At 43.9% G+C, this 10,735-nt stretch overlaps 1 long non-coding RNA gene across 2 annotated transcripts in view; it reads left to right on the top strand.

The window, feature by feature from the left end:
* The first annotated feature begins 3,805 nt into the window (after positions 1–3,805).
* LOC110359148 (uncharacterized) overlaps positions 3,806–10,735 on the top strand; it is a 117,013-nt gene continuing 110,083 nt past the window's right edge. For both annotated transcript variants that reach the window (XR_010466816.1, XR_010466817.1), the window contains exons 1-2: positions 3,806–7,823; positions 8,480–8,558. This is a non-coding gene — a long non-coding RNA (uncharacterized LOC110359148). The remainder of the gene's footprint in view (positions 7,824–8,479; positions 8,559–10,735) is intronic.

Genomic DNA, 10,735 nt, shown 5'->3' with positions numbered 1-10,735 from the left:
AGCAAAAGTCATATCTCGAGTAGCTATGCTTTTCTAGCTGCCGTGTGGATGTGATCACTGTTGTTCAGTTCATTCATCTGACTGCAAGCTCCTCTGTAAGTTCCCACAGGGACGGATTGAAGAGCTGGCCCTCTGTGCCCCAGCCACTGCAGGCTCTGGATCTGGCCATGCTTTTCAAAGTTAAGTGTGCAAAATGAGGGTATGAAAGCCTTACCGCCACAGCTCGCTGTGCATCGGTATAAGTGAGCTCACAAGACACAGGAGGGGAGAATCAGTTCTGTGGTGTGCACTATGTGTCACCTCATTGGATTGAGTTTGCATGAGGAAACTTTTCTGAGAAAATGTAAACCACTAATTTCTTGATTGAAATTTGACTCACTCTACTTAATTCTTTGCTGTTTGAAGCAGAGTATTATGATTTTACGATGAGCACATCAGTTGTCTCACAACACAGTTCTGTGCATCACCCTTCAAACAAGATGGAAACTACAGGAGCATGGTTGAGTCTTCATTCCCTATAGGCGTGCAAGGCTTGTACTCCTCACACGATTCACTCCTGAATGGTGCTATTCTCTTCATTTCATAACTAGCACAATATAAAGGTGTTGATAAGGTCTTGCTGAGGTAGAGGAAATGAGAATAGAGTAGGCCTTGGAGAACACCTTTAGGAAAAGCATGAGGTGAAACCTTACATTTAGGTTTATATGTGCTAATAATGAACAACAACAGAATAACAACGGGAAGGGTTGGGTGCTCGTTATCAGGGGCCAGCAGGAGCAAGGCTGTTCCTCATGGGAAGATGAACTGGGAGCTGAGGGTGACCACGCAACGGGCAGGGACAGTGGCCTCACCCACCAGGCTGCAGTCCCACAGGACTGATGACAGCATTGGTGACATTATAACACTTTCCATTCACGGTCAGATTTGCACAGTCAGATAAATGCCAGGTGATGAGTCACGGCTGAGATCAAACCAGAGAGTCCAGGCAGTGAATCAGGATCAGCCAAGGACAGGCAGGACTTGGGTATTTCTGTGTCACAGCTCAGGCAAAAACTGGGGCCCTCAGCTCAAATGGAGTGGATGTACCTCAGTAGAGATGCCAAGTGGGGCAGTGCAGGGCTGTGGAGTCCAGTCCATGTCCTCAGGGCTTGAAAGTGGGTGTCTGTATCTTTGCAGTGATGCCTTAGTCCACTTCTGCACCAAAAGAGCTGAAGACCAGCTTTTCAGTTTGACACAGCGTCCCCTTGAAATTGCACGAGATACTTGACCAGTTTGCTGGCAGCACAAAGGGGAGTTCCAGAACTTTCTGGAACTGAGATTTGTCTCACTCCAAAGGAGATGTTTTTGGAAGCAGCGCTGAAGAACTGATAAGGGAATTTCCACGTATCATCATTTCTCCTTGCGTTTGCTGTGTGCCTGTAGTTGAGAGAGAGAAGAAAATCTCGCAATATGATCACTGCCACTGCAGTTCGTAAAGCTCCTAAAGTATGAATATGCAGTTCTGCAAATCCCGTGCCCTTGCCAGGGAGCCCTTCCCATCTGACAGGCAACATCACCTGAAGGAAAATCAACTTGAAGTGTTTTCTCTCCCGCTTGCCACCTTCCAACTTTGGTTGCTGAGAGAAGAAGAGAAAAGGCTTTTAACACCATCCGGTGACCCGGCCCTAAGTACCATCTCCTGCTTCGATGTGGCTGGGGAGACAGGAGGTCAGCTCGGGGGCCGGGAGGAGTGAGAGAACCCGTGTCAACAGGCTGCTGAGTGCTGAATGATGAGCCTGTGACACGGTAGAAGGAGCGAGGGTGCTCACCTGGAAAATGTTGCAGGAAGCCTGTCATGGGTGTTTAAGTGCTGACAAGATGTGTCTGAGATATCCTTGCAGTGCATTTAGTATAAGAGTAATCTTTCTTGTGGTTCCTGATTCGGAAGAAGGGTTGCTGCCCCGGTTCGCAGTGGGGGAATATGCAGCAGGTTACAGCTTGATGAGGAGGAATCAAGTCATTTTTCAATATGGAATAACGCTGCTTCACTTATTTAAGGACTGAAAGGGCAGTTGAAGGTGGGGATTTAATTCTGCCATCTTTCCTTGATCTATAGGTCTGATCCCAAATCAACTGGAATCAGCAAAAACTCATTTTGCCCGAACAGGTTTTGGAGGAGGCTCTATTTCAGCAACATCCTAATCAGTCAATCCTTTGATCCAGCATGTGTCTTCTTTCTGAGAAAGATATCCATAGGGTGAATCAGCTGCCTTAGAGTATGTGCCTTTCAGTGGCCAAGTGTATTCTGTGTCATATCCAGGGTGTTGGAGATGGCATTGGGCAAATTGGATATCCAAAGACTTGTAAGTAGTCCTGCTGTGTACTAGTTCCTGTACAAATATGTAACAGAAAAACCAGACCAGCTCAGGGTTTTATAATCTGAGAGCATATGTACTTAGGGTCACTGCAGCATTGTGTGTGAAGCAGTGGAGACTCATCTAAACTATATTAAATCTGTCTTGAGAAATGGTTGTGATACAGCAGTGGTGTCAGGAACAGGGTGCGGAGCAGTTTGTCCCGCTGCTGAGCTCTGTCTAACGCTTTTTCTCTGGTAGCCCAGGCAGCGTGTTGGAAGCCAGCGCGGTTATCTATGTGCTGGGCTCTGGTCTGCTTTAGAAACAATCAGCAACGTGTAGGGGATCGCTCACCAGGAGGCCCTTGCCCTGCTGTCTGCTAGCTAAGAACCAAAGTAATAGTAGAAATTTTTAGTAGTGTGAAGGAAAGGATTTTACTTTTGGAACTAGATTTTCTGTAGTAAATTGTCTTAAGAAATAATGACTTGGTGGGTCTTAGCATGTGCCTCCCAGTGCCTTGTCAGGAAACACGCAAGGAACGCACTGTGGAACCAGAAATGGTTTTTGACAAGAGGCGACTTGTCTAATTCTGATGTCAGTTTAAATTGGTAAAATGCACTCGACTTCCCTGCAGTTTTCCTACTTAGAATGCAATAAGCAGGAGCAGAACTAGATCCTGATCTGTAGCAGATCATTTTCAATGATCTATCATCAACACTTCAGGGAAAACAAGGTAAAAAAATCAGCATTTTCTACTGCTTATTTGAGGGCAGGAATTTGGATTTGTTTGTGTTTCTCGTCCTTTGTTTGTTGCTCACACTCTTTAATTGCTTGACTTCTGTCATTCTGCAATAGTCAGCTGGGAGAGCTTTGTCATGTTTAGCCCTTGAGCCTGACCTTCCGATCCACGCAAAGTCCGAAGGAGAGGAAAGAGTTTTAACTGGATTTAATTGGGGTCGTCTTTGCCCATCAGCCTCTTCCGACTTCCAACCTGGGGGGGTTGAGCTGAGGCCCCACTGACTGGTGGAGATGGAAGGGTGGAGAGGAGATATCTCCACGTCAGAGCCGTGCAGCTGTCATTGCGGGTTACCGCGCCGACAGGAGACGGTGCCTGCAGGAAACAGAGATGGTTCCCACCTGTCCAGAGCTAATGAGGATGTTTCTGATGTCAATAAATGTTTCCTGATCACAACAAAAAGCCCGTAATCTTCACAACGCGCTCATGAACAATAGGCGAGGAGAAGAGAGAAGTGAAAGAATTGGGGATGAGATGAGAGATGGAAGAATTGGAAGAGCAGGGTGAGAGATTATTTTAAGGAGGAGGGAAAAAGGAACAGAGCAAAAAAGGAAAAGAGCAAGTAGAAGACAGGGCAAAAGATGGAAAGTGAGAACGTCTGGATGGAGTAGGGAGGAGATGGAGATGTCGAAGAGGCCTAAGATGAGAAATAGTGAAAGCACCTTGGAAATGGACCAGAAGAAAAGGAGCTAAAGGAATGACAGAAGAAAGCGCCAGCACGTGGAGGGGAGTGTTGAACCCAACAGATCCTTTTCACAGAGAAGTCTGAGGAGCTCAGAGTGATGAAGGATGGGACGTAGCTTGTAAGAGGAAACTTGGGCATAGAGAAGTTATGGGAAAGGAGAGGGACAAAGTGCTTCTGACGTTGATAGAAAATGTTTAATCTTACTCTTGAAGCAGTCTGTTGACTTAAGAGAAAAAATAAGACATCTGCTTAAGTTAGAAGATGGAGAAGAGGTGCAGATGGGCAGGAGCATTGATAGACTTGGCCTCGGATATCCATTATTGAGCATATCCTCTGTCTAAACTCTGACAGTGTGTTTCCAAGACAAGCTTGGAAGTAGCAGAACGGTTTTGAAAATTGACCCGTGAGCTGAAACTGCTCATCGGTTTGTGGAAATGGAGCCGGTATTTGCATCCCTCCATGCTGCTGGGTTCTGTGCACGTGTTTCTGCTTTTAGTACAGGACACCACTAATATAAAGGGAAATTTTCAGATACATATATGCAGACATATAGATAATATATAATATTATGTGGCGTGTATTTATTAGATATTATTTAATGCAGAATTTGTTCAAAATAACTCAGAAAGATAGCATTTAACTTTGTGTGACAAAGCAGAGCACACATTGTATATTCAGTCTTATAGTTCAAATTCAGTTTCGGTCAAGGACCAAAAATGTGTAAATGATTAGACTGTAAAATAACAAATCTAAATGAATCTTGGTGAATTTCCTGCTAACACAGTATGGTACATAGTTTCAAGTGGTATCTTTTACCAGATCTTATGCTCAAGTTGGTACAGGACTATCAAACTGATTATATCAGTAGGATCTTTCAAAACAACCTAACTCAAATAAAAACATCTTTGGAGATGGCAGTACTACATGTACCTGCTGAAACCTGAACCTTTCCTAAGAGACTTACTGTTCGGTACTTGGACGACTAAGCCGTGCTTGTCCACGGTCTCGTCGTTCCGCATTACTCTGTGCATTTTCTTGTTTTCTTCCTGAATACTTTTCTCTCCGCACATCACTGTGTCCCTGTAAGTTTGCAGTGAGTCATTTCAAGCAACTCCAGCCTTGCCGTGGCTCTTGAGGAGGCAGCAGAGCTTTGATAGAGAGTGTTTGTTGGCAGTTTCTTCCTTCGTACTCCCAGCTGTGTTCTTACTCTCAGCTGAAATACTTAAGCAGAAATTTTAAGAGCAGAAATGTCTATTAGGCTGATGTAAACTGACTGACAAATATAACTTCCCTCAGGAATTCCACATCAATTCTATAATTTCCCTTTTGCCAGCGTCTCGAGGAAAATGCTCCATCTTGACATAAAGCAAAAGAGAAGCAATTTGAAGTATTGCACAAGCTATGAACATCAGCTAATAAGTCTTTTGCTGGGGTAGCAGCTGTCCTCTGTGACTTAGAGATAAGAAGCAGACAGCTCATACAACAGATTTGTCCAGAAATATGTAGCATTTCTTTATCTGTTTCAGAAATAAAAATATAGGTTCATACCCCTTGAAAAAGTGCTTCATTCCTACAGCTATGCCTTAGCCCTTTATCCTTACCCTGTTCCAGATTTACTATAGAAGCACCTTCTGGTCCTGCTCACACATTTTTACCAAAATAGGTTTTAGGGTTTGTTTGGGTTTGTTTTTTTTCACATCCAAGTATAATGTATTTTGTTATCGACACTTTTATATGTGCTGATATTTCTTTAAAACCTGTGAAAACTCTTGCTTTGGAAAATTGATTCTTCTCCTTCCTAGTATTACATATCACATTTATAGAGGTTCATAGTGTTTTTCATGTTTCTGTTGGTTTTAAATTGTGTATCAATGACAATTGATAATTGCGATACATAAGTATGTCGTATCGAGAGTGCGATTGATCGTGTTTTGGTCCGGCTGCCTGGTGATGTTCCACCACAGCTCTTCTTTTGGCAGTATGAGAAGATCAGCAGCTCCAGAGCACAATTCAACTCATCTTAAAATAGGTGGCGAAGCAGAAATGAATCCTATTCAGAGTCAAACTGCCCTGTGAAAAACAGGAAGACACTTGAACGTACACAAGAAGGACAAATATTTATGTTGGTGCTAAGGAGCAGTTGTCCTTCACTAGTTTAAAAATAAAATGAAAGCAAAATGTGTTCTGTCAAAGTACATCCCATTATAGCACCGGGAGCAGTGCACTGTCTCAATGTGGTGCTACAAAACGGTGCACAAAAGCTACAGAATGCAAGAAGGGAATTTTCAATCAGCTGGGAGCGCATGCAGAACCAGTTGGGTTTTTCTTTTAGCTTCTGTGTTGAAGATTCTGAAATTCCAGCGTGCTGTGCGTGCTCCGGTGTTGCAGAGGAGCGTAACTTCAGTCGGCTCTTCCAATTATCCTCCTCATTTCCCAGCATTTGCCACTGGCCACGAGCAAGAACGGGAAACCCCTGGCTCGTTCCCTAGTTTAGTTCTGAGTTAAGAACACATTATTAATGTTTCTTTCCCCACAGAGACGGTGGGCGCTCCCCTGCGAAAGGCCAAGGGAGCTGGGTGACCCGTGGGGCTTGTCACGGAGCCATCCCGCTCCGTCCCTGTTGTGACAGTCCCGGTGAACAGCCACAGCTGAACCCTGGGGAGCTCAAAGCCACCGGGCCCTGGAGTTTCTGACTCAAAGAAAACTTTGAAACGAAGACATTGGGGTCTTTCTCTCTGCCTCCCCCTTTTCTCTTTGAAGAAGTGTGTGTTGATGGAAGTGGACGACGCAGGGAGTCAATCAAGGGGGTATCAGAGCCCGGGAGGGGATCGCCCGCAGCAGCAGAGAAGACACAATTACTACAACAACTGTCCAACCAACCACAGCCAGGAGACTCCACTTAATCTAATTGAGTGTGAAGGCAGGCTGGAGACACAGGACCCGCTCCTCCTTCCCCCTCCCACCACATAGACACTATTGGCTGCTAATTGGCGCCAGTGGGCTGGTGCTAATTGTGCTGATGTCTTGGTCTGAGGACAGGCATGTGAAAGATGAAGGGGTCTGCTGGGAATAGGAGGAGGGGAGAGCAAGGGAGACAGTGGTCATAAAAGTTGGAACAGGGCTTTAATTTCATATCAAATATTTAAGTAAGTGAGTGGAAGATCTGTGAACTCTCTTTGTGGTAACCCGCAAAAGGCCTTGGAGAATTCCACCCCCCTCCGGCCTCAGCAGTGCGCTGTCTGAAGTGCTGTGCTCCTCTTCCTCCTTAGCTTTGTTTAATTAATTGTGAGAATCGCTAATGATCCTTTATTCCTCTTCATTCCTTCTCTGCTTTCTGACATCACTGCTTCTTCATGCTTTAATTCAAAGATTCAGATTTTCCAGCTCTAGGGCTGTCCAGTGTTTACTGGCCTTCATTGCGTGGACATTTTGGCTGTGTAGAATGACAGCAAAGGCTGCGATCCTGTTCATTACCCTGAAACTGGATAAGATCTGATTTGTACATGCAAGGCCAGGGTGAGCAGTGGTGGCCGTGTGCGGCGCTTTTCCTTATAAAGGTCTGATCAAACTTCTGCTGGTGGAGGTTTACGTGTATCAGATGTTAGTAAGGCTTGTTTACACAGAAATATTTATATATATTAAATAGCAAAGATGTTTTTCTCAATCAGAATGCACTCTACCTGCATATTAAAATACTTTTTTGCTCAACTTTTGCTCTGTGCAGCACTTATGGAACAAGTTGCTGCGCGCTGACCCTGTTCCGGCTCCTTATCCCCACCACTCGTGCTGGGGGTGGGTGTTGTCTGAGATGTGTCAGCAGAGATGCTGCTGTGAGCGCTCTCCAGCCTGCGTGAGTCAAACCCGCGTGCTCATTGGGGCAGTAAGCTGCTCCCAAAGTGCGTGAGTGTGGGGCAGTGGGATTGGAGGCACCCATCGTTTCCACCTGACAGCTGGATTCAGCAAGATGTCTCTGTCCTCTGTTGCTTCCGTGTTAGGTTGGTATAACTAGGTAGGTAAGTCATGCTCCTTGCTATATAAAAGGACAAGTTTTAGCTTTACTCCACGTCAGAAGCGTTCTAGTATACCGCACAGCATTAGGAACAGCTCTGCTGGTGACAGTGGCATCTTTCAAGGGTCTGTTACAAAGGCCAGAGTTGTGTTTGCAGGAGTTAGGTTGTTAACTTGGGTATTTTGGCTATTTGATCTAGGCTGATCATATTCCATTTATATAATTTTTCCTGCTGTGTCAGAGCTGTCAGCCTTCACCTGTCCTGAAGAGCAGCTCTCTGTTCTAGCACCGCTTGCTATTACACAGCTCTTTGTTGTTTGCTTGGATTTTTTTTCCCCGAAATCCTTTGTTCTCTTTGTGCTCCCAAGTAGTTCTGTTACCACATAATTTGTTTCTCTAGAATGCAGATAGGCAAAGGCAGGAAGTGACATCCTACAGTACATCTGCTATGTGTATCATAAATAAATTGTATATATATTATTTTTAAGCTGAATAGGCCAAATTCTGCACTAGTTACATATTTAAATCTCAGTCTTCCTCCTCAAGCAAACCTGATGTGTTGAGCTGAAGGGTCTAGATGTTCAGATGTTTTAAACTTTCTTTGTCTCAGTGTTTTAAGGTCAAAGTGACTCAGGCACCTGCATCTCTTTTCAAAGGACCCAGAAACCTTGTGATGCGGTTTCGTGACTGACTTGAGAGGATGTGATTGCGTGAAGCAGGACAATTCATCCAGAGGTACGCGGTCTCGTCCCTGCCTGTGTGTTCTGTCACCTCGTTTGAATGAGCTCAAGTAATTATGTGACACTGAGTTGGATTTGAAAACAAATCTCCTGATTCAGTCGAAAGCGATTATTTTCTAAGTTTGCCATTAGCTTTCAATAGGATCAAGGAGTTAATATAGATCATTCCTTCCCAAAAGAGGGCGAGGGAAAGGTATGACCAAAAGAGTCGAGAGAGAGGAATGATCGCTATCTTATTCTTATTAGAAATCACAAGATGCTCATGTCCCTAGTTCTTCCTAAGAATGGACCATAGCCATAAAAATCACTTGGGCCTTGCAGTGCTGCACAAAACAATGCATAAGTAACTTTAAAATTATCATCGATGAACTGTTACAATTACGTTACATTTGTGTGCTAGGTATCACAGTGATGACTTGTTTGGCCTCAAGGCACTACTGCTATAAAATGTTCAATATTAAATAATAATTGCAGAAAGTACTTTAATAGGTTCTCTCAGTAGGATGTTCTGAATACATATATATATATCACAGGCCACTGAATTCAGATAACGGTTTCAATCTAAAATCAAATTTTAATGTCTTGATATCTAGGCAACTTTAAGCTTTTTATAAATTATCACAATGAGCAGATTCTAAGGTGAAAGGTTTGGGCATCCAAAGTTCTCCATCTCTTTTTTTCCTCTCAAAATGTAATCACCGAGCTGATGTATGAGGCCTTTAAACTCATTTGACAGCACGTCACTTTGACTAAGGCAGGCAGAAAGTGAGTGAAAGCTCTGGAGTGATTTGTTTCAAAACCTAAGTTCCAAATCCCAAGCTCGTGGACGATCAGTTCTGTCTTAAAATCAAAATATGCCTACCTTTTCCACACAGACACAAACTTCTAGAATGTGGCATCCTTAAGCTGACCTGTAAGCTTGGTAGAAAAGCAAACCAGTGTCGATCAGGGATATATTGGGCCAGACTTGTACCAGGTACAAAAAGATGCTGTACGTGGCTATTCTTAGTTCAGTCTCCCTCTTCAGAGGAGTTCAGAACTGGTGCAGGTTCATCATATCCTTTTCTCAGATGATGTGGCATTTATTCTGGAGATATTGGTGGATCCTACAGGGTGTACAAAGTACCTTCAGCACCAGAGCTTGAGCTCCACTTATTAATGGGCTTGTTTTCCTAGTCACTCTGGATATAACTGGAGTGCAGGGCTATTCTTAGATACCCAGGCAGGCTCATAGCCAGCTAACAAAAAATGCAGTTGCATGCTTGGTGTAAGCTCTTCTGTATTTCCTACTTTCCTTCCTTTTCCTTCCTTCTAGTGTGAGTTTTCGTTCTTTCCCTTGAGTCAGCGCTAGCGATCTTACAGACAAGCGGTAAATCAGCGCTTTGATCCATCTGAAAGCTTAGGTACCTCCTTTTCTCTTTGTTTTTTTCTCTCTGTTTTTGCTATGCTGATTTGTAGATCAATGATCTGAGCTCACTAGTTGAGTAGTGGGAGGATCATTAGTGCTGATGGAAAGAAAGCAACAGGAACATGTAGTTAGTCTTTCCCTTTGTGGTCTTAGTTGGGCTTAATCCATCTATAAATTTAATTCAACAAATGTAGTTTGGTTTAGTCCAAATACTCCGTGCTTGAGCTGGGGTCTTGGACAGGATCTCTGTAGCACTTCTGTCCTCTGACAGCTTCCAAGTGTATACTGCAAGAGACTAAACCCAGATCTCATAAATAATAATTCGTATTTTCAAGCTTGAAACTTCCCTTTGGCGTCATGCTGAGTCTCTCTTGAACCTCTGAATCTAACTGTGCCTTAAGACAAGAGACTATCTTGAGAGCTTTCCCCGAGTTCAGCCTAGAAGAGTGCACAGGGGTTATTCCTATGGAAAACAACAGACGATACATTTCATTGTTCTGTGAACTGGGAAAACAAGAAAAGCTTATATTCTAATGGAGTCCCAGGAACAGCAGCCTGCTTCCCCGCTTTTAAATGGGTTAATACCCCAGAACAAAACTAACCCGGAGTCTCCGCTCACTTCAGCCGCCTTGGAATTGGGGCTTTCAGCAAGGACAGAGTGTTTCCTTCTCTGTGGATTAGCTTCAGTAGGTCAGTGCCAAATGTGGGAAATTGAAGAACTGAGTTATTCTGTCATCTTGGGTCTTATTTTGCCTCCTTCAGAG

Source organism: Columba livia, chromosome 17 (assembly GCF_036013475.1).
Source record: "Columba livia isolate bColLiv1 breed racing homer chromosome 17, bColLiv1.pat.W.v2, whole genome shotgun sequence".
Classification (NCBI taxonomy): Eukaryota; Metazoa; Chordata; class Aves; order Columbiformes; family Columbidae; genus Columba; species Columba livia.
This window is presented reverse-complemented; position numbering and strand designations above follow the sequence as displayed.